The sequence below is a fragment of the Paralichthys olivaceus genome, chromosome 12, assembly GCF_024713975.1.
Source record: "Paralichthys olivaceus isolate ysfri-2021 chromosome 12, ASM2471397v2, whole genome shotgun sequence".
Classification (NCBI taxonomy): Eukaryota; Metazoa; Chordata; class Actinopteri; order Pleuronectiformes; family Paralichthyidae; genus Paralichthys; species Paralichthys olivaceus.
In genome coordinates, this window is record NC_091104.1 from 1,597,230 (window position 1) to 1,620,560 (window position 23,331).

Consider the following 23,331-nt stretch of genomic DNA (forward strand, 5'->3'; position numbering starts at 1 on the left):
ACCAATCTCAGCTCATGTAATTTCACAATGTCCTCACCAATGAGGTCATCGTACATGCTATTGATGGGCTCCTGGATGTTATTTGTGAATTTTAACTCCTGTAGTAAAGTCTGCGCCACGGTTTTGACTCTGCCATCATCCTCTCGGATCCTGCGTGCAGTCAAGAGACGCTGGATGGCTGGAATGAAGTGAGGGGTGAGAAGCATCTTCATCAAATCGTGAAAGTGGGTCTGGTAGTAGCCATCTTCCACATCTTCCACACAGGGATGTTGTCTCTGGCTGGGGTGGTTGATCTGACAGCCGTTGCACTGCAAGCGTCGAAAGTTGCGAAGGGTGATGTTGAGTAGGTGGATGACGGCTGATTTTACACCGGTAAAGAAAGCCGCTGACACCATACCATCGATCTCATCAGCAACGTGTTTGGGGTTTGCGGGTGAAGAGGGTGTTGCCAAGAGCTGTGGCGAGGAGGAGCGTTGAGACTCCTCATCTGCATCGTACGCCTCGTCCGTGTCTGAGTGGATCAGGGTTGGAGAGGCCGCAGGTTCAGGCTCCTCCGGGGAGGGGGAAGGAGGAGGCAGAGTGAAGGAGGCCGGAGGAGAAACTTCACACCAGGGTGAAGCCTCGGGGTCCATTAGCAGGCTTGGGGAGAGGAAGAATGAGTCCTCCGCCTCCTGAGGCAGGGGGACCCGCGTGGTGATGAGCCGTCTCTGGCTGTAGCGTCGGTTAAATTGATCCATGTCTTCAGTCGGTTTAAACCAGTCGGTGGGTTGTGATGGTACGTCCGTGGTGGTGTCTCCTTTTAAGAGTTGCACAGATGAGGGGTGTGGTTTCAGAAGACCAGAGTTTTCGTCACCGCCAGAACGTCCTCCCATATCCGTCTTCTGGTAAACAGGGAAGTAATTTTTTCTTCAATTTCCTCCATTTTCTCACTCCACGCAGCTATTGGCAGGTTTAACAGTGTCTGGAACACACCGCACTCTGAATTAAAACTCTCCAGGATTAAGTATTCCGCAGGTTCTCAGGGTGATTGCATCCGGCACAGATAGACGACGCTCCTCTTTGGAGCGTCTGAGATGGTTCTTGTTTCTTGAAAGATGGTCACGGGCGTCTCACATATCAGAGAGGTGACGGGTCTCTCCTGCTGCACATTCTGCACGTCTTCGCGGCTCGAGTCAGAATCTTCGTGGCTGGTCACGCCGGGTTCAGATCTTTGCACCGACATGTTGAGTTTTTGGTTTTTCACCAAGATGGTCTTTGAGTCGTTCTCGGACGCGCACTCGATTTAAAGGAATCGTACAAACTGAATTCACATGCCCCCCGTCTCTCATTGGCTGTTTTACCCATTTATTTTTTTATTTTTCTGCATCATTTGACGTATTTGGGCCTCTGCCTGTAGAGAGGAGCCATACATACAGACCTGTTGTATAAAAAAATTCTTTGGATGTTTTACATACTGAGTTCTCCTGCAACAAAGTGCCCTCTCTGACCTCACCCCGTATCTGGTTTTTAAGCCCCCCCCCCCCCCCCCCCCCCCGGGTAAAAGTTCAAAGTCGTAAAACTGTCAGAGAAGTGTTAAGTATATCTCTCTACTGTGGAGAGTAAAAACTCCCTCACTTACATGGAGAAACCTCTAGCAGAACCAGGCTCAATGTGGACGGTAATCTGCCTCTACCGGAGGGAGACCGGAACACTTGAGCACCATCAGGTATCAGCTCTTACTAGTTAAAATGTAAACAATAACAGTGTAAAGAAGTTATTGATTATCAATGATAGCAGCAACAATTAATATAATAATTAATTATGTATTGTTGTTAATAATAATAATAGTTGTTCTCTTTCAGTTCTGGAGTCAGTCACTCACTAATCACAGCCCATTCTCTCACCAAAGCGGTCTGTTTAAATACAACCTCATCCTCACTGATCCCTGCTCAGCTATAACACTTTTAGCACTGTAATGGAAATTTTACATTTGTGTATGTATAATTGCATGAGCAGACATGTACTGTATGTGGAGGACTGACCAAATGGTTGACCAAATTGTTAATCTAAAAGGGCAACTTTAAGGTTTACGATGGTGGTTTAAGAGACTTCAGTTTTATGGCCTCGAGAAACCACAACTTTATGGTATCTCGTTGTATCTCTGATTGGGATCAAACAACTGGGATCTCACAGGGGGTCATCCACAGAACATGTAAACGAAAGGACAGGATGTCTCCTCCACTGAGTGAAACTACAGAAGGGTAATATATACCTTTGCATGCTTATTGGGAGGGGGCTGTGAGTTATAAGAACACAGAATCTCCTATGTTCTTTGCTCATTTGTGCATGTCAATCAGGTGATGTGTACTAATGAGTACATCTGCAAATGCTGAATTAAACTTACAGAAAGAAGTGTTTGACTTTGTGCTTGTTTCACAGAAATTGCCACCACAGCACAGAGTACAAACACGGTTGTGGTAAATCATCTTAACCAAAGTACCTTGCCTGCTACGCCCACTAGGGGGCTCTGCATATGTTCCCTGTTTTATCTTAGCATGCTGCTCGGCTAACCAGGGAACATCCAAAGAATGGAGCCTTCAGCGCCAATCATAACTGTGTCCCCATTTGCAACAAATGGGTAAATCATAACAAAGGGTTCCTGACTGAACTCGGAATTAAATGGTTAATATCTGAAACTATAATAGTTCAACTGAATTGTAGATATCTAATGTTATTTTAATGCTACCATTACCTGTCTTGACATGTACTGTAGATGTTTGAGAGAGTGTCTGAGCCAGGGACAGTAGACATCACTGAGGTTCCATCAATAAGGAGAGTATTGAAACACATGATATTTTACAATATACTGTGATGTAGATTCTCAGAAAGTTACAGAAATTTGTGGGGAAAAATTGTTTGCAGATGCTATGAATGTCGTGTTAATTTCTGACACTCAGTTCACATTTATAGAGTTGGCTTGTTTTGTCAAGAAATCATCCATGTAAAATAAAAGAACATGGAACAAATTATTTATCATGTATTGCTATATTTATTTCTTTACCATTTTCACATTCAGTATGGCCAGAGGCATTATGTTTTCAGGTTGTCCATCCATCTGTCTGTCCCTTTCATGTGAATGCGATATCTCATGAACAACTACGTTATGTTAGTCAAAGGTCAAAAGGTCAAGCTCACTTTGCATTGTTTTGAATACAATTTATCAAGATTGTCCAAAGGAAATATCATTACATGTGGCACAAACATTCATTTGGACTCAATGATGACTTGAATAGAATTCAGTTGTCAAAGATCAAATGGCAAGGTCACTAGGACCTCACAAAGCACACTACTTGCCTTGTAAATGTGATATATCCGAAATGCCTTCAGGGAATTCTTTCACATTCACATGAATTTGGGTTTCATTTTGGTAGCCAAATGTCACAGTGTTCTCACAAAGTATGGAAATATTTTTCCTTAAATAGATATCTAAAGATCAGCTCACGGTAATATCGTCAAACTTGGTAAAAATATTAACTTCAATTCAAAGATGAAGGATTTTATTCCCTTTGAAGTTGAAGGTCAGAGTAACGTCACTGTGAATGTGATATGTTAGGACTGTCAGTAGGGAATTTCATTATATCTGGTAACTTGGACTGCTTGAGGGAATTTCTCATTAACGTTACATGAGTTGTCACTTGGATTTCAGCCCTCTAGCTGGTCAGGGGCCTAAACAGGGTTTGCAGCCTCTTGGTTCTGGAGCTTTTTGGTAAAATAACAATCCCTTTCGGGGCCTTCCCAAGGGCCTAGGATCCCCAAATTTGACCCACTGGTCATGATGGGCTCTTTGAGCCTGCATTACCGATTTTCACCAAAACCGCAGAGGGGCCCAGGTGACCTTTGTGACCTTTGGTATCAATTAAGCCCATTTCTAAGAGCTCCATTTTGATAGCCGTACAGAGTACATACGGGTATGAGAGGGAAGAATGTTGATCGGGGGGCCTACATGATCGCAAACGTGTAACTTTCAAACAGTTTGAGGCTTTTTTGGCTGAAATGAGGGGCCAGCATATTCTAGGCATTAATAATGGGATTTACACTAACATTTGATTCCCCTTTCATTATGAATTACAATTTGACGGGCCTCCAGCAAATGCCAGAAAGCACCTAGAGCTTTGAAACCACGACAGAAGCCTTCTTTACAGAAAGCCCATCCACCTATTGCGGCCACGTGTCCACAGGCGCGAAAGAAAAAAAGTTGTGCCTGGTTGAATTAGGCAGTCAGACAGGTTCTGACACTTGTTGCTTTTGTGACACATGGAATATTGTGCTTTACCAGCAAGTTAGCTGAAGTAGCAGAGTAACATTTCATTTCTCTTATTTTAATACTTGAGCATATTCATGTTATGGTTGTAATGTTTACTGTCAGTTGCAGCACCTAGAGAACAGTATTTTTTGTGTTTTATGTTCAAAAAGTTATTCTAACACCAGCAGCAGTAAGAGCAGGTGTAGTTACCAGAGGGATCCAGCAGAGGGAGCATGGAGCTTTTGAGGAATGTTTAGAGACACCTCGCTTACTCCCTTCAGTCATAATGCACATGATCTGAGAAAAGTTTGTGTCCATGTATCGTTCACTCAAATACTCCCTTTTTCAGGTATGAGTTCCTCATAGTAAGGGTTAATATTTACCTGTGTGTTAGGTGAATGTGTTTATGTGCTCAGGAAACTATTTGTAATACAGTATGTTCGTGTACCGTGAAGTAATGTTAATTACATGACGACGATTAAGCTAACATTAGCCACATTAATCTCCTGCAATGCAAACTGCGTGTCGTCTGTGGAATAACTATGTGACTAGTGTTGTTGCAAGTAGGCTATTCTATATTTATGTTTGCTGAAATATTTGTGTTACTGAGTGAGTGTACTGTTCTAAATTGTGAGTTGCAATATATTAGAAGTAAGTAGAGTCAGAGAATATTTTGTGAATTGTATGTTTATCTTACATGCTTATGTTTACTTTATTACTGGTATCCAAAGTTGTTTATTGAATGCAAGTGCTAGGTGACAGATTAGACGTGTTAAATGTCTGTTTGGATGTACATTGTCTATAGTAATATTTCAGTATAGTCTATTGACGTATGTTATATTTCAGTTCTGTAGATATTCAGCAGTAATTGTCCACATTGTGGCATTTGTATTTACAGTAGGTGGTTACCCTGACAGTGAGTCATAAAACACATGATCTGAGAAAAGTTTGTGTCCATTTATTGTTCACTCAAATACTCCCTTTTTCAGGTATTTTACACTTTCACACCTTGAGACGAAGAAAAATAACTTCCGGCTACGGCAACCAGAACGTAGTTGCGCTGCCTCGGTCCCTGGGGGAACCTCTACTGACAATTTTGGGCCCCTGGGTGGTTTGGGGCTGGAACTGAGGTAGGTGGAATTTGAACCCAAAAGGCCCCAAATTTGATCTTTTGACCTGCAACACCCAGAGCTTTTTTTATTGATTCCACATATCAATATTCCATCAACAATTTACATAATCTGTACAATTTTCCAACAGTATAAAACATTCCTATACTTGTCCACCGCGGAGCAGAGATGTAATTGGACATGAATTCTCAATTAAAGTTACAGTAGAGAAAATGTGAAGTAAAATGAACCGCTTTTTCACTCCTGTCCTTATTTTCACACCTCTCCTGCATTGTCCCTTGTCTCCTGATGGGGGGTAAACATATCAAATAAATAAATGAACAATAAACAAGTTTGTAGCCTGAACCAAGGGGTCAACACTGCAATACACACTGCCCTTACTGCACAAAGTTTGCTCTCAATGGAGACACAAAATCAACCCTTGCAGTTTTCCCAGTAGTTTTTAAAAGTATCTGATTTTAGTCTAGCTGAGAAAGTCAGCTTCTCCATTCTATATATATCGAGCATTACCTTTACCCAATCCTCTATTTTTGGTTTGGTGGATCTGTTTTTAGCCATTTTCTGGTGATGGCCTTTTTAGCCGCCACCACCATTATTCGAAATATGTATTTATCTCCTGACCTTGTAATCTCCTGGTTCTCTTTTCCCAAATATAAAACTTCAAATGAAAGTGGAATTTGCACTTTCAGAATTTTTTCCATACTCTTCTTTGACTCTTGCCAAAAAGGTATAATACAAGGGCATCCCCAAAAGATATGAAAATGGTTGGCCTTATTTTCCCCACACAGTCTCCAACATCGTGTGTCTTGAGATTTCTGTTGTGTTGGTGTAATAAAGTATCTTACAATGTTCTTCCAACCATATTCTCCCCATGAGAGGGAGCATGTTGTTTTCCACTGTCCTTCATTTACCTTGTCCCATTCCTCCTCTGATAACTGCCTCCCAGCCTCTTTTCCCCACTTTTCTTTTATATATGTCATATTGTTACCCTTTAATCTTTCAACTTCTTTATAAAGTTTTGTGATTAGTTTCTTTCCCTGGTCTGAATCATATGCTGAGATAAAGAACTTAATGATTCCTGACTCAGGCTCATCTGAATTAAACTTTTTTATAGTTTACTCCATATAATGCTGCATCTGTAGATATCTGTATAAATCTTGATTGTTTAATCCATACTGATTTTTTAGATCCTGAAAACTTTCGATGGTATTCTTTTTAAAAAGTTCCCAAAATATTTTTGGTCCCGCGTCCCATCTACTGAATCTTCTATCTGCTGTGTTTGGTGTGAAGTCTGAATCATATGTGATTCATCTCAATATCTTACTCTGTTCAATCACTTTATTCTTTGATATAATCTCAAACCATATCTTCAAGGATATCCCCAGCCATGGATTCAATTCCTCTTGGAGATGTTGCCTCAATTTTATATCACTTATTATTGCTTGTATTTGAACATGTGTGTTTGATGTGAGACACTCATTTCCTTCCACCTTGCACTGTAGGCGGGATTGCATCATTTTGAGTCCCACTTAAACCTAAAACTCTCTCTAATTTTTCTATCTGGGACATAATTGAATGTGAGAATCTAGGTTTTCCTCACGTTCAGTTTATAGCCCGAAAATAAGCCAAAATCTTCAAGTGTTGACATGAGTGCTGGAAGAGATTTAGTGGGATCTGTTAAGTATATTAATACATCAGCTGCAAATAATGCTATGTTCATTTCCCTTAAAGTTTATACCTTTTATATTTTCATTTTGTTTTATCCATTGACTCAGGGGTTCCAAATAGAGAGCAAATAACAGCAGGCTAATTGAGCAGCCCTTGCGACACCCCCGCTCTAATATGAAAGAGTTTGAGAGATTCCCATTAATTCTAATCCTGGCTGTAGGTTTATTATATTATATAAAGATTGTATTGTATTGTACAAACGTTGCATGAAAACCAAATCGCTCCAGCACCATATTTAGGAAATCCCACCTGACAGAGACAAACGCTTTTTCTGCGTCCAATCCTAATATTATCGCCTCTATTCTTTTTTCAATAATGTTTTGCATAACATGTAATGTACGTCGGATATTGTCCTGTGTCTGTCTCTGCTTTATAAAGCCCGTCTGGTCCTGATGAATTATGTCTGGCAAAATTGTTTCTAAACGTCTAGCTAAGATAGTGGTGAATAATCTATAGTCCTGGTTAAGGACACTAACTGGTCTAAAATTAGAACACTCCATTTTGTCCTTTCCTTCCTTCGGGATAACCGAAATGTAGGCTTCCCTCCAGGAGTTCGGGATATCTCCCTCTTTTAGCACCCAGTTAAATGCATTATTTAGCAAGGGGATCACTGGTTCTCTGAGCACTTTATAAAACTCTGAGGTGTATCCATCTGTGCCTGGAGCCTTGTTGGTCTTCAGCTTTGAATCGCTGAGTTTATTTTTTCTGCTGTGATTTCCTTTGTCAGAGCTGAATTCTGGTCCTCTGACACCCTGTGTAAATTTAAGGAATCCAGCCATGTGGCTATCTTATGTTTATTATTAATTTTTGGTTGGGAATATAGATTCTTATAATATGTTTCAAAACATGTATGTATCTCTTCAGTCTTATATTTTGGTAGATTTGTAGCTGAGTCCCTAATTTTGTATATGTTATTAATTGCCATTTGCTTTTTTAATCTGTACGCCAGCAGTTTTGTAGATTTACTTCCCACTTAGTAGTATCTCTGTTTCATGTACAACAGCTTTTTTTGAATCTCTTGTCCTGAGATGTCATTTCTCTCTGTTCTAACTCTTTTAATATTTTGGTTTATTCTCTCGTCCACATTTTTTTTATGTTCTTTTTCCAATTTTTTAAGCTCTGATTCTAATTTATTGAGTTTTCCCTGTTTTTGCATTTTCAAGTATGTTGATTTAGCAATTAGTTTTCCTCTAATCACAGCTTTACACGCAAAATACCCAGTCTGAGCCGGGGGGGGGGCATATACACTAAGATAGGTGACCAATTCTCCCTCTAGTCTCCCCTTAATCAATACATATCTTCCTTTTTTATCTGATATTTCTGAGAGTTTTTCAAAAGTAATCTTCCCTGATATCATAATGGCCACTCCTCTTCTATGACCTGTGTTATAAGAAGAAAAAAATACTTAAACCCATTTTTTTTTGTTTTCCATGTTCTTTCTCTGATAAGTGCGTCTCTTGCAATAGAGCAACTCTAACCCCTTCCTTTCTCATTTTACCTAGTATCTTGGACTAATTGGGTTAAATATCCCATTCACATTATTCACTATTTTCAGTTATTTCTTCTGGGTTTGCCATATTCATTATTTACCTTCTTTCACTCCATAAATGCCCCTTATGCTACAACAAAGGCAAACTGCCTTGAACAAAACAAACGCAACAAGACAAACATTCACCATAAACCCACTGTCAAAAACCACTTCCATGTGTGAGGTCTGCATTTTGACCCTGAATGAGTCCTGATGGATGACCTCTTCCTTCCAAGTGAAGTGGGCACTCTGTGCTGAAGTCAGCTTTGTCCACATGTTCCCAAAAAAAAAACTGGGGAAGAAAAGATAAATAAATGCAAATGTAGCCCAGACTTTCTCCTTTCTTCTTTTTTTTTTTTTTAATAGAGAGGTGAATATATTCTGTCAAAATTACCCAAGCTAAGTAAACCAAAACAACTTTAAGAAGGGGGGCCCGTTTCTCACCTTATTGCTTCTAAGTATACAGTCCAAATGTGTCAAGGCTGCTCAGTCCTCCTTTAGAGATCACCTGTCCAACACATCTTGTCCTAGTTCCTCCTAAATGCTTTTAGTTTTTGTTTAAAACCTGGATCTATCTCCCTGGGTGTTTGGCTCTTCTCTGCACGACTGACCTGCCAGGTTAGGCATTTGATCCTTTCCAGACCGCTCTCCGTAGGTTTCACCACCGTCACTTGAAGCCCTCTCCTCACCATGTCTGTAGTGGTTGTTTCTTAACTGTCTTCTGATTGGTTGTTTCTTAACTCTCTTCTGATTGGTTGGTTATTAACTGTCTTCTGATTGGTTGTTTCTTAACTGTCTTCTGATTGGTTGGTTATTAACTGTCTTCTTATTGGTTGTTTCTTAACTGTCTTCTGATTGGTTGGTTCTTAACTGTCTTCTAATTGGTTGGTTCTTAACTGTCTTCTAATTGGTTGTTTCTTAACTGTCTTCTAATTGGTTGGTTCTTAACTATCTTCTAATTGGTTGTTTCTTAACTGTCTTCTGATTGGTTGGTTCTTAACTGTCTTCTGATTGGTTGTTTCTTAACTGTCGTCTGATTGGTTGTTTCTTAACTGTCTTCTTATTGGTTGTTTCTTAACTGTCTTCTAATTGGTTGGTTCTTAACTGTCTTCTAATTGGTTGGTTCTTAACTGTCTTCTAATTGGTTGTTTCTTAACTGTCTTCTGATTGGTTGGTTCTTAACTGTCTTCTGATTGGTTGTTTCTTAACTGTCTTCTGATTGGTTGTTGCTTAACTGTCTTCTTATTGGTTGGTTCTTAACTGTCTTCTAATTGGTTGTTTCTTAACTGTCTTCTGATTGGTTGGTTCTTAACTGTCTTCTAATTGGTTGTTTCTTAACTGTCTTCTGATTGGTTGTTTCTTAATTGTCTTCTTATTGGTTGGTTCTTAACTGTCTTCTAATTGGTTGGTTCTTAACTGTTTTCTAATTGGTTGTTCTTAACTGTCTTCTAATTGGTTGTTTCTTAACTGTCTTATAATTGGTTGGTTCTTAACTGTCTTCTAATTGGTTGTTTATTAACTGTCTTCTAATTGGTTGGTTCTTAACTGTCTTATAATTGGTTGTTTCTTAACTGTCTTCTTATTGGTTGTTTCGTAACTGTCCTATAATTGGTTGTTTCTTAACTGTCTTATAATTGGTTGTTTCTTAACTGTCTTCTGATTGGTTGGTTCTTAACTGTCTTCTGATTGGTTGTTTCTTAACTGTCTTCTGATTGGTTGTTTCTTAACTGTCTTCTTATTGGTTGTTTCTTAACTGTCTTCTGATTGGTTGTTTCTTAACTGTTAATTGGAGACTGCAGTGAAACATGGGGGGGGGTGCAGCTCATCCTGCAAATACAACAACAGTACACTCAGTGTGCAGAAACACTCTCATCCTGGAAGGCCTGAACTTTATTAGTTTGGGAGTTCAAGCTTTCTCTCTCCTCAGGCTGTAATTTGATACACCTCTTCACAGGGAGTGAGTGGGAGAAGGTGTGCAGTTTTCTGTGAGGCACGTACGTATGAGTGGGAAGGTGAGAGGGTGGGGGCAAACTTTTTGATTTCCTGCAGCAGACAGACTACTGATCATCCTGAGCTAGGGTCCCATATTCTATACTTTTGGGAACCAGTCCGGTCTTGGTGGAGTATTCTACTCCACCAGTGAGGCAAAAGACAGGCGTCATCATAACATTTAGTTGGACATGAGGAAGAGTTGGGCATGTTAGAAAAGTGTCCAACATGCCAAACCCTGGTCTATTAATTCCACATATGTTTGTGAGTCTCTCTGTCTGTCTGTCTGTCTGTCTGTCTATTTATGTGAAATGCATATCTCACGAGTCATCGTAGTCATCTTATTGGCATCATGCCTGACACATAAATTTGGTGTGATTTGGACAAACCATAGTTCAATATTAATGCAATTTGAATACAAATCTGGCAGTGAATGGGGGCTCATTATTAGGGATCTTACGTGATATGTCCATGTGTAGAGTTGTTGTTTGTTGTACAATGTACTGTTCTGCAGCTGCTGTAGCAGTTTGGCCCAAGACGAATTTCGCTATGGAACAATAAAGTATATTTGATTTGATTTGAAAACTGACTCTCATTATGCTACAATATTGTACGCTCTACAACATCTACACACACACAAACACACGACATGTAACCTCTTGGTTCAACAAGTTGAACAACAATTTCAGATTTATTCACAATAGAATATTGTAGTTTAAGGTTTACTGATGTTAGTGCAACAAGTCCTCCAACCTGAACAGTCATATGGGTCGTTTGTCCCAACCCTCGAACAAAGCCCAATCAGATACTGTAAATATAAATATGTAACTAGGAGCATACCAGCCTCAGGTCTGGTAAGGTGTAGACTAAAAGGACTTGTTTAGTTTTAAGGGGAGATTGTGTCTTGGGTTAAAATAACTACTGCAAAGACAATAGGACAAACTAAGATTACCTTCATCATGATGTCATAAAAACCCTAACCTCCCTCCTCCTTACTTTGTCTCTCACACTCATTTCCTTTTACTGTCTGCCTCTAAAGGTTGCCTATATAAACTAGTTTATGACAGTGGAGCCAAGCTTTTTGGATCTTTTTAAGTTTGTTTTTTTATCTTTCTATTAATCGTTCTATTCCAATATTCATTCTTGTAGAAGGGATCTCTTAAAATTGAGTTTTGATACTTTATTATCATTATTTAAATGTGCAGTGTGTAAGATTTAGGTTAAAGGGAACTACTGGCAGAAATTTAAGGAAGTACAATCCTCATGATGTTTTCACTAGTTTTCTTTACCCCAGAAAGGGCCCTTTATATTTAAATACTTTATATTTACATGTAGGGGGGTCCTCTCTAAGGAGGCCGTCATGTTTTTTACATTAGTCCAGACTGGACAAACTAAACACCTTTTGAGTTTTTATGACAACAAAGGCTACAATGGATTATTTTTCATGTTTGGAAGGAGAGGGTGAGGTGAGCTGCAACATGAAATTTAAACACTAGATATCACAAAATTCTACACACTGTACCTTTAAGTTGATATGCTAAATATGTTATATTTATATACTGAAGAGATCTGTTTTTATGGGCGCTCTGTGTCTGGACAAAATCTAATGAGGCTGTGTAGTCTGCTGGATGCTGTTTACTTGATGGCTTTTCAAAGGAAACAGGACATATACTGTATAATGCAAAGCAATTAATTGAGGTATGGGGAGGGCAAATGAAAAATAAAATCTACATCAGAGGAATTATCTGGAGCTATTGTTATGGACTTTTAATGGGGATTCATGTGGAACCCCTGTTTTGACACTGTACAAACTGCAGCTTGGCTGTTATATTTCTCTCTATATATAAGACATAAGCCCCAGAAGCCTTAGGTTCAATCTGCATCATTTCTCTCTACATAATTTGATTAATCAGACATTTGTTAGAAATATACTGCACTAAAGTAGAATATGATTGGATATGAGGATCTATCAAAGATCTTGTGTTCTACTTCTTTTTGGTTATTTAACACATCTATTCTTTTACTATCACAGAAAACCATATAGTCATAAAAGCCAGCCAAAATTGGGGAAAATGCAGTGATGGGTTTTTCATCACCCAATTAATATGTGATAATTTATTTAAGAAAATGCCTTGTTTTAAATTTCTTTTAGCAAATGTAAAATTACTACAGGGTGTATCTATGTATCTATATGTATCAGCTTTTCAAATGTGGACAGAAGCTGTAGCTAGTCACAAAGATGTGAGTGCAGTAGTTTAAACACTCAGCTGTATGCCCTCTCTCCTTAATTCTTCTAGAATCTTTCCACGCGTCCTCCAGCTCTGCTCACACGAGCCAGAGTTCGTCTCCAGCTGAATGCTCCAATGGTATTTAAAGTTTGTTGTGGCTCAGAGAACAACGGGCCTCACACACATGTACACACACATAACTCTCTTACCATTTCTGTGAGAGGTTCAGGTTTGAACACTGCTGTTATATCGTGCTTCCTTTTTTTGTGCTCTCAAGAGTTTGTTTAAACAAATCGTAAATTAATCAATGTCAACAGAAAATTAATCAGAAAATTAATCTGCACAGGAAACCTTTAAGAAGATTCAAATGAATGGAATTGTCATGTGCTCATGTTTCGTTCGTTCATGAAGGAGCATAACTAACTTCTAGCTCTATAACTACTAATTATTTTTGTTGACCATTATTGGAGGCACTGTAAAATTGTAACATGCTTTTTAAATCCTTTTCTTTTCAGCTACTTGCAGATATACATCTGCATTTAAGGTTTAAAAACATTCCTTTTTGATAAAGCCTATAGTAAGGGCTGGATCAGGTGAGTCCTGAACCATCCCTTAGTTATGCTGCTATAGGTCTAGACTGCTGGGGGAACTCCCATCATGCACTGAGCACTTCTCCCCTTCTCTCTGTCTCTCTGGCCCCCCACATTCATTTATTTATTTTAATACATATCAATTACTATGTTTCATTTTTCTTCCATAGTCCCTCTCTCTCTCTCTCTTATTGCAGATATCTCTGACTCCAGAACTGCAGGAGAACAACTATTATTATTATTATTATTAACAATAATACTTCGGTAATTAATTATTATATTAATTGTTGCTGCTATCATTAATAATCAATCATTTCTTTACACTGTTATTGTTTTCATTATAAGTAGTCAGATCAGATACCTGCTCAAATGTTCCTGGTCTCTCTCGCCTCTCTCTCCCCCTCCCAATATCTCTCTCTCTTCTCTCCCCTCTTTTCCACCCATCTACCCTCTCCTCCCCATTTTTCTCTGCTCACCCCAACTTGTCGAGGCAGATGACCGCCCACATTGAGCCTGGTTCTTCTAGAGGTTTCTCCCTGTTAATGAGGGAGTTTTTCCTCTCCACAGTCTCCAAAGTGCTGCTTATTGAGGGAACTGTTGGGTTTCTCTATATTTAATACAATTTTAAGGTCCTGCCCTTTTATATAAAGTGCCTTGAAATAATGTATGATTTGGTGCTATACAAATAAAATTGAATTGAATTGAATAGAATACACTCAACTAGCAAGTGGCTGCAAATGGGTCGTCCCACTATAGAGCTGCACCCAGATAATTGCCAAAAGTAGGATTTTCTAACTTCAGAACCAGGACAATGGAAATGAGCAATAAACTTAAATCTAAGGTTGAAGATTAAATATATATCAATAAATCAATCAAATTTTATTTGTATAGCCCATATTCACGAATCACAAATTCAACTTGTCTCATAGGGCTTTAACAAGGTGTGACATCCTCTGTCCTTAACCCTCAACAAAAGTAAGGGAAAACTACCAAAAAAACCTTTTTAACAGAGGAAATAGAACTCAGAAAGAGCCACATGTGATGGATCCCTCTCCCAAGATGGACAGAAGTGCAATAGATGCCACGTGTAATGGAGAACATCAGAAAAATAAGAGTATTTACAGCATTGGTTAGAATAAAGAGTTTGTAGCATGATGGAAGGTAAATTAATTGAGGAATTATTGTCAGTAATGGTAGCGTATCTGAGTAGACATATTGTATATCAAGCAGTCTTTTTGTAATCATAGTCCACAATCAGCTGCCACCACGATTAGGATACACCATTATAATCCATCATCATGATCCACCACCATCAGCAGCCACCTTAATCATGGTCCACCACTACGATCAGATGCCAGCACGATGCAGGATCCACCATTATGATCACGATCTCTGATTCGCGATCCACCATCATAATCCACGACGAGGCCGCAGTCGCAGCCCTGGATCTGTGAACGATAATGCACAGGGACTCCGGGAAAGAAGTCAAGTCAGTAACATGAGACGTTAAGTTATTTGATGTGATGAGGAGGGAGAAGAGGAAATAGAAGCTCCACGTGTCATGTGTCCCTCGATTGTAAACCTCAAGGGACACATGACAAAAATTAGCAGCACAACTGAGAGCAGATTTAAGACAAGCCTGGACCAGCTCTAACTATAGCTATATCATGATGTATAAAGAAATAATAGATACATAATAATAATAATAATAACAATAAATAATAGACAGATAGACTGGGACATCCCTGGACTGTTGAAAGAAGGCAGGATGGCTCTATGGATTTTTACAGTTAACTCCAGATTCAGAACATCTGCAGCCTCACTAGCTCTCAATCCAGTCTACAACTGTACAGTGTCGGACAGTCTTTGTCCACTGCAGCCTCACGTCTGTTCTTGGCTCACAGAGTGGAACCTGATGTATAGACCATCCATCTCAAGGCTGGATGTGTTGTTCATCCTGAAATGCTTCTCTGCTCACCACAGTTGTAAAGAGTAGTTATCTGAGTTACTGCAGCCTTTTTGTCTTCTCCAACCAGTAAGACCATTCTCCTCTGACCTCTCTCTTTAACACTCTGTCTACAGAACAGAAGATCAGCAGTTACAGAAGAAGTCAAACCATGCTGAATACCATACCACAAGTCACTGTAATCACATATTTCATCATTCTGATTTAAAGGTCAAGCTGTATCTGCTTTCCCCAGGCTTTTGGTCTTTGTCCTTACCTGGGCTAAAAAATAGCCCCTAATTTCTTCACTGTACGAGACATGCAGAGATTAATTAATGTGAATTTTTCTTATCTCTGTGTAAGAAAAGACGTATTTCTACAACATCAGTGTGTTCTGTCAGTCATAACATTAACTTGTTTTAAACCTTAAGGAAAATCAAGTCTTGCTGTCACAAAATCATCTGTATGACCTACAGACAGATTATTTTATACTCACATGAAGAATTTGACTAAATTCCCTTACAGTGTGCTCAGACAACGATAGAGATAACTGAATTACAATTTCCCCTCACCATTACTGTCTCTGCCTGCACTAGTTGTATGTTGTAGACAGTGAATGTTATTCTGTGAAGTTGTAGATGTCATTGTGAACTAAGGTATATTTAGGATGTACAGGATGGTGTATACAAAGTGAAGTGAAGCCAGTGTAGGAGTTTAATGGCAGCTTTGGTGCTGAGTCAATGATGATACTGACCTCCTGTGGATTTTCTCCAGAATTACTATTGTACTTCAGTCAAGGGAACAAGTCCTTCCCTCGAAAATAGAACAACAAAAGTGCTGCTATTAGATGCACTGTATGTATGAATGTGTCACAGTCTGCTCTGCTCCTCCCCTGCTCTGCTGCTCAGCCACACCCCTCATCAGTCTAACAGCTTTCACCTGCTCACCATCTCCAATCAAGCCAGTATTTAAGCAGCCTCACTCCACTCACTCTTTGCCAGATTGCCTTCGTTCCCATACCTGACTCTCCAGCACTTGCTCCCGGATTGCTTCCCTGGTATCGACCCGACTTGCCTCCGACATCGCCTCTCGTCTCTGCCCCTTCTGTATCACTTCTTAATTTTTCAGTCCTCTAGAATTTCATCATTCAGTGTTGGCAAACTAGAATAGACACAGATTTTCTGGAAAAACAGTTAATTATAATTGTGTCAATGATGGTCATTTTGTGTGTGTGTGCTCACAGTCTCACAGACTCAAAGGCAAGTGAAATGTGTAGTTCACATAAACTCCCAGGAGGCTGCAGCATTTGAAAGAACACAAAAAGACCAAAATATATTTTAGTATATGATACTTAATTAATTTATGTTCTGAAGAAATTGGTCAAAAGAGTTCTGACTTTTTTTTTTCTTTTTTTTCCCTTTGAAGTTAATTCTCTGATGGACAGCAGATAGATTTGTTTTGCATGAGATCAACACTAATGAGCCACATCCAGCTTCAGAGCCACACATATTCTCCCAGGGCCTTATCCCGACCCCACTGGTTGTATTGTGACTCATGGAAATTTGCATGGTTAAATCGGTAATACAAACAGTAATACAAAGGCAACAAAAGCACAATTGAAGTAAACAACAGCCTGAGTAAAGTGAGCTTAATCAAAACAAAACTGTCATTTGTCTGAATGTTGGCACTGAACAATGTCATGATCGTCTATCATGCGAGGTAAAATGTTAGATATTTCCAGCTCCTCAAGTTAAAACTTCTTCTGTGCTGCACATTTAGATAATACAGTTGTTTCCTTCTCTGAACTGTATCAGAACCTTGATACAGGACATTGCAGTAATGAAGGCAGACAAAGCTCTATATAAATACAAACCATTTACTATTACAAGAAATGTTAGAGACTTTCATAGTTGCCAACCAAATATTTGTGAAGGATGCCAATAATTCTGTCCAAGGTACATTTTTTTGTTTGTATAATTGCAGTGTTATGCACATGATATGGGTTTCTCTTTCATTCTGTATAACACTCACAATCTGTTAAGATATGCCGATAGTAAAAATGTGTTCATATGCATTCATTTCTACAGATATTGTGAATTATATACTTTGAAAGTCACCCACCCACCAATCTAACTGTCTACCTATCTAGAAACCTCTGTCTCTCTCTCTTTTATGTAAATGGTAACTGGTCAGTATTTTCTAGTCTTGATGACTCAAAGTGCTTTACAGTAGAGTATATTTCTAGTGCAACTATGGGAAGCACTTTTTCTATGGGGGGGTTCAGTATCTTGCCAAAGGACACTCGGGCATTCAGATGAGGAAGACTGTGATCGATCCACCAACCTTTTGGTTAGAAAATGACTGCTCTATCTCTAGCATCAGGTTAATGTAAGAATCAAGCAACTGTCCATAAACAAAGTAGTTCAAGCATTCTCAAACATTTTCCCATAAATCCCCCCCCCCTCCCCGCTTCCTGTCTTTGTGCTAAACCAGACTAAACAAGCCCTGCACATCTGTCTGTAAAATATATGCAAAAACAATGAACCTCTCAACACAGATTCTCTTTTAAGAAATTCTTTCTGTATAAATTAATTAAAAACCGAGAAACAGCATGGTTGGTATATTATGACAGTATTTACATGCAGAGTTTTGTGTTTTTCAGAACTGATTCGTTCTGAAAGCATATGTAAGTTGTATTTCCCCATACAACTGTATAGCAGGGAGGCTCCATCCCACCTGAATCTGCCTCCTGTCCCTGTCATCTCTCATTATATTTGCATGACCATGAAAGGAGGTAGCAGCACAATTAAGGGAGGAGGGGCGTTCCCACTCTGAAGAGCAATGCCCACAGTTTGAATCAGCTGTTGACTCAGTACAGGGCAAAGTTCTGCAATTCACAAAGCCATGCTACATTCATGAGGTTCTTACTGCTCTTACTGCTGAATCAGCTCCCAGTATTAATCAGAGGCATGCAGTGGGTCATGGTAACTGTTAGAGTCATAATAACAGAATAACAAAAATGGTTGCAAAAATCAAGTAGCACAAAGTGGCAGGTTCAAGACTTATGATTCAAATGTTAAAAATGTTCCCCTAGGGAGCATATGAGGTAATATTTCATCAGATATTTGCCACTTCATTATTAGAGAGTCCAGTTGGAGGAGAATACTTGCATGTGCACTTGCACTTGTATAGAAATGGATGTGCAAACACACTGTGCATATCATCCAGCCAGTGGCGGAGCTTTGGAACGAGAAAATGCACACTCAAAACTAAGCTTGCAAAGTGCTGTGAAGACAGAGGTCTCACATGGTCAAAGGTCCTGCCTCTAGCGCTGATGTATATGAGGATGAGAAAACGAACCAGGTCTAACCTTTCACCTTATGAGATTCTTTTTGCAACTCCTCCCCAAATTGGTGTGGGTCCTTCACCCTCTCCACTTCCCTCCACAGACTTGTGTGATATGCATGATGCATGTCCTATTGTTCTAACCTGACTAATGCTCTTTCAGACATCAGGAAACAGGTGACATCTTCCCTTCCTCATCCAGTGACTGAACCACTTCACAACCCCCGTCCAGGCGACTTCGTGGTGGTCAAAGACTTTCGGAGAAAGAACTGGCGCTCACTCAGGTGACAAGGCCCCTACCAGGTGCTGCTCACAACCCACACTGCAGTGCTGAGAGAGCCACCTGGATCCACACTAACCATTGCAAAGGAGTACCGGCTCCATGTGAACAGCTGACGCCTCCAGCTGAAACCACACACACTGATACTCCCACAGGTTGAGAATCACAGAGAGTGTCGTGTGATTAGCACATGAGCGTTCTGCCACAACAGTTGTCTCTTATGTTTCCTGTTTACCTGACTGTATAAAACCTTCTTCTTTCCCTATTCGGAGTTGTTCCACTCTGAGCATTCATGCTAAGTGTGAAACCCTCTGCAGAGCTTTCTATTAAATGACCTAAAGACAACTGTCTGAGAAACTCTTTATTTCACATCTCAAGATAAATTTCCACCACAAGTGTAACCACCTACTGTAAATACAAATGCCACAATGTGTACAATTACTGCTGAATATCTACAGAACTGAAATGTCAATAGACTATTATAGAATCTATTTTGGATGCTGGCGTACACAGTCTGGCCTTAGTTTTCTGTTAGAAAAACTGCAGCTACTCCAGAAGGTTTGTGTTTTCCTGAAGTATAGAAATAAGTAAACAATAAATGTATTATATGTTACAGAATTGAAGTAACATGAATGTGAGTCAAACACACATATCGCACTACACAAAGAATGCAGTGAGATAACAACTGAGGTCAAATAATACTCTCTTATGGCCACAAAGGGGCGCTTCAGATCGCACCATTACAATTTGACACAGCAACTGTTATAAACGTATATAAAAAACGATATAAAACCCATCCATGGTATGTAACACTCAATCAGAACAGAATCATATGTTTAGCACACATATATGAAGGAAACAGACATAATACTAGCCTGCGGCAACATATGTCACATAAAAGAAAAGTCTGTGTGCGGGAGCAGGCATCAGAACATAGCGGCCGGTCCGGATCCACCATGCACGTTAGAAAAATATAATAAACAACCGATGCAACTTACTGTGTACTCACGCACAACCGACACAGAACGACGATGTGTACGGCCACGACCCGGCTCTGCTTAACACTGTCACAACTGAAGAGGATGTGCGCAGCACGCTACAGGTAACTTAGCTGCCTTCGGGACTGTTCTGTCATCCTTCGGGTTGCCTCAGGACTACTTGGGTCTTTCCGGTGACGTTCAGTGATGTGACGGCGACGTCCCAAACACAGCAAAGCAGGGAAGTTTGCACAGCTATACTGAAACATTACTATCGACAATGTCCATCCAAACAGACATTTAACATGTCTAATCCGTCACCTAGCACTTGCATTCATTAAACAACTTTGTATAACAGTAATAAAGTAAACATAAGCATGTAAGATAAAAAAATACAGCATTTCACAAAATATTCTCTAACTCGGCTTACTTCTAATATACTGATAATATATTGCAACTCAAAAACCTGAGTTAGACAGAGACGACAGCAGCATCAGTGCTAACAGGAGAGGACAACGAGCTAGCAGCAGCTACGCGATCGAGGGAGTCGAGCCCAAACAGCGGAAAAGAAGCAGCACAGTCCCCTCAAGAAATGGCAAATATGGAGACAATACTTCAAGAACTACGTGATTTCTGTCATGAGAACACGGACATTCTCAAGGAAATTAAGGAAGAGCTTAGGGAAACAAATAACAGGATAGACAACGCTGAATTGCGGATAATGGAAGCCGAAGAGTGCCTGCAGCACATTGAGGATACTACACTGGAACTCCTGGAGCTACAGAAACAGTTCGAAAACAGGTTGGTGGATCAGGAGGGACGGTTGAGGAGGGAAAACATCAGGATTCATGGGGTGAAGGAGGGAGCGGAGGACAGCACCAGGTCTATGATTGATTTTACTGAAAAGCTTCTATGGGAAAAGCTGGAGCTGCCACTGTCAACCCCCCCCCCCTCAGATTCATGAGCTTCCGAAACAAAGAAGAGATCATAAAGATCGCAGAAAAGAGGCTTTGAGTATGAGGGGGAAAAGGTGTTTCTCGACCATGATTACGCTCTGTGTCTTATAACACAGGTCATAGAAGAGGAGTGGCCATTATGATATCAGGGAAAATTACTTTTGAAAAACTCTCAGAAATATCAGATAAACAAGGAAGATATGTACTGATTGAGGGGAGACTAGAGGGAGAATTGGTCACCATTCCATTCTTAGTGTATATGCCCCCCCCCCCGGCTCAGACTGGGTGTTTTACAGACAACTGTCTGATAAAGTGGTATCAGAGGGGGAGGGTATAATGATTTGGGGTGGAGACCTAAATATCAGACTAAATCCAAAGCTTGATTGTTCAGCCAGTGGAACACAGAAACCAGGGATTAGTAAGAAGTTTGTAAGTTTAATGTCAGAATTGGGAGTAAACAGATAGATAGATAGACATACTTTATTCATCCCCGAAGGGAAATTATTTTGTTCCAGCAATACAGATAAGTGCAATAAGTACAGACGTGCAATTAGTACAAACATTTTTTTTTTTACATAAAGAGTAATTGACGTTTGGAAAGAATTCAATCCTAAGAGAAAAGACTATACATTTTTCTCAGCACCACATCAAATATACTCCAGGATAGATCATTTTTTCATGTTCAGTTAGGACAGTTATAGGATCGAAAATTGTGAAATTGGAGTGAGAGACATATCAGACCATAGTCCTGTATATATGACTCTGGCTATGTCAAAAGAACAAAAATCAACACTTTGGAGGCTAAATATAAATGTATTATAAGGACAAATGAAGGAAGAGTTTATTAAAGAAATTCATTTGTATGTGAGGGAGAATGATAATGGTGAGGTGTCTCCCTCGGTGCTGTGGGACGCGTGTAAAGCTGTGATTAGAGGAAAACGAATTGCTAAATCAACATACTTGAAAAGGCAAACACAGGAAAAACTCAATAAATTAGAATCAGAGCTTAAAAAATTGGAAAAAGGACATTAAAAAAATGTGGATGAGAGAATAAACCAAAATATCAAAAGAGTTAGAACAGAAGTAAATGACATCTCAGCACAAGAGATTCAAAAAAAGCTGTTGTACATGAAACAGAGATACTACGGAAGTAAATCTACAAAATTGCTGGCCTACAGATTAAAAAGGCAAATGGCAATTAATAACATATACAAAATTAGGGACTCAGCTACAAATCTACCAAACTATAAGACAGAAGAGATACATACATGTTTTGAAACATATTATAAGAATCTATATTCCCAACCAAAAATAAATAATAAACATCAGATAGCCACATGGCTGGATTCCTTAAATTTACACAGGGTGTCAGAGGACCAGAATTCAGCTCTGACAAAGGAAATCACAGCAGAAGAAATAAAATCAGCGATTCAAAGCTGAAGACCAGCAAGGCTCCGGGTACAGATGGATACACCTCAGAGTTTTATAAAGTGCTCAGAGAACCAGTGATCCCCTTGCTAAATAATGCATTTAACTGGGTGCTAAAAGAGGGAGATATCCCGAACTCCTGGAGGGAAGCCTACATTTTGGTTATCCGGAAGGAAGGAAAGGACAAAATGGAGTGTTCTAATTATAGACCAGTTAGTGTCCTTAACCAGGACTATAGATTATTCACCGCTATCTTAGCTAGACGTTTAGAAACAATTTTGCCAGACATAATTCATCAGGACCAGACGGGCTTTATAAAGCAGAGACAGACACAGGACAATATCCGACGTACATTACATATTATGCAAAACATTATTGAAAAACGAATAGAGGCGATAATATTAGGATTGGACGCAGAAAAAGCGTTTGATTCTGTCAGGTGGGATTTCCTATATATGGTGCTGGAGCGATTTGGTTTTCATGCAACGTTTGTACAATACAATACAATCTTTATATAATATAATAAACCTACAGCCAGGATTAGAATTAATGGGAATCTCTCAAACTTTTTCATATTAGAGCGGGGGTGTCGCCAGGGCTGCTCAATTAGCCTGCTGTTATTTGCTCTCTATTTGGAACCCCTGAGTCAATGGATAAAACAAAATGAAAATATAAAAGGTATCAACTTTAAGGGAAATGAACAGATAATAGAATTATTTGCAGATGATGTATTAATATACTTAACAGATCCCACTAAATCTCTTCCAGCACTCATGTCAACACTTGAGGATTTTGGCTTATTTTCGGGCTATAAACTGAACGTGAGGAAAACCTAGATTCTCACATTCAATTATGTCCCAGATAGAAAAATTAGAGAGAGTTTTAGGTTTAAGTGGGACTCAAAATGATGCAATCCCGCCTACAG

The 23,331-nt window shown here is 39.5% G+C and overlaps 1 long non-coding RNA gene across 1 annotated transcript; it reads left to right on the plus strand.

Moving 5' to 3' along the window:
* Window positions 1-5,113: 5,113 nt before the first annotated feature.
* On the plus strand, window positions 5,114-19,390 carry LOC138412246 (uncharacterized). The gene is made up of 2 exons (XR_011244727.1): window positions 5,114-5,412; window positions 18,929-19,390. It is a non-coding gene; the product is annotated as an uncharacterized lncRNA (long non-coding RNA).
* Window positions 19,391-23,331: the final 3,941 nt, after the last annotated feature.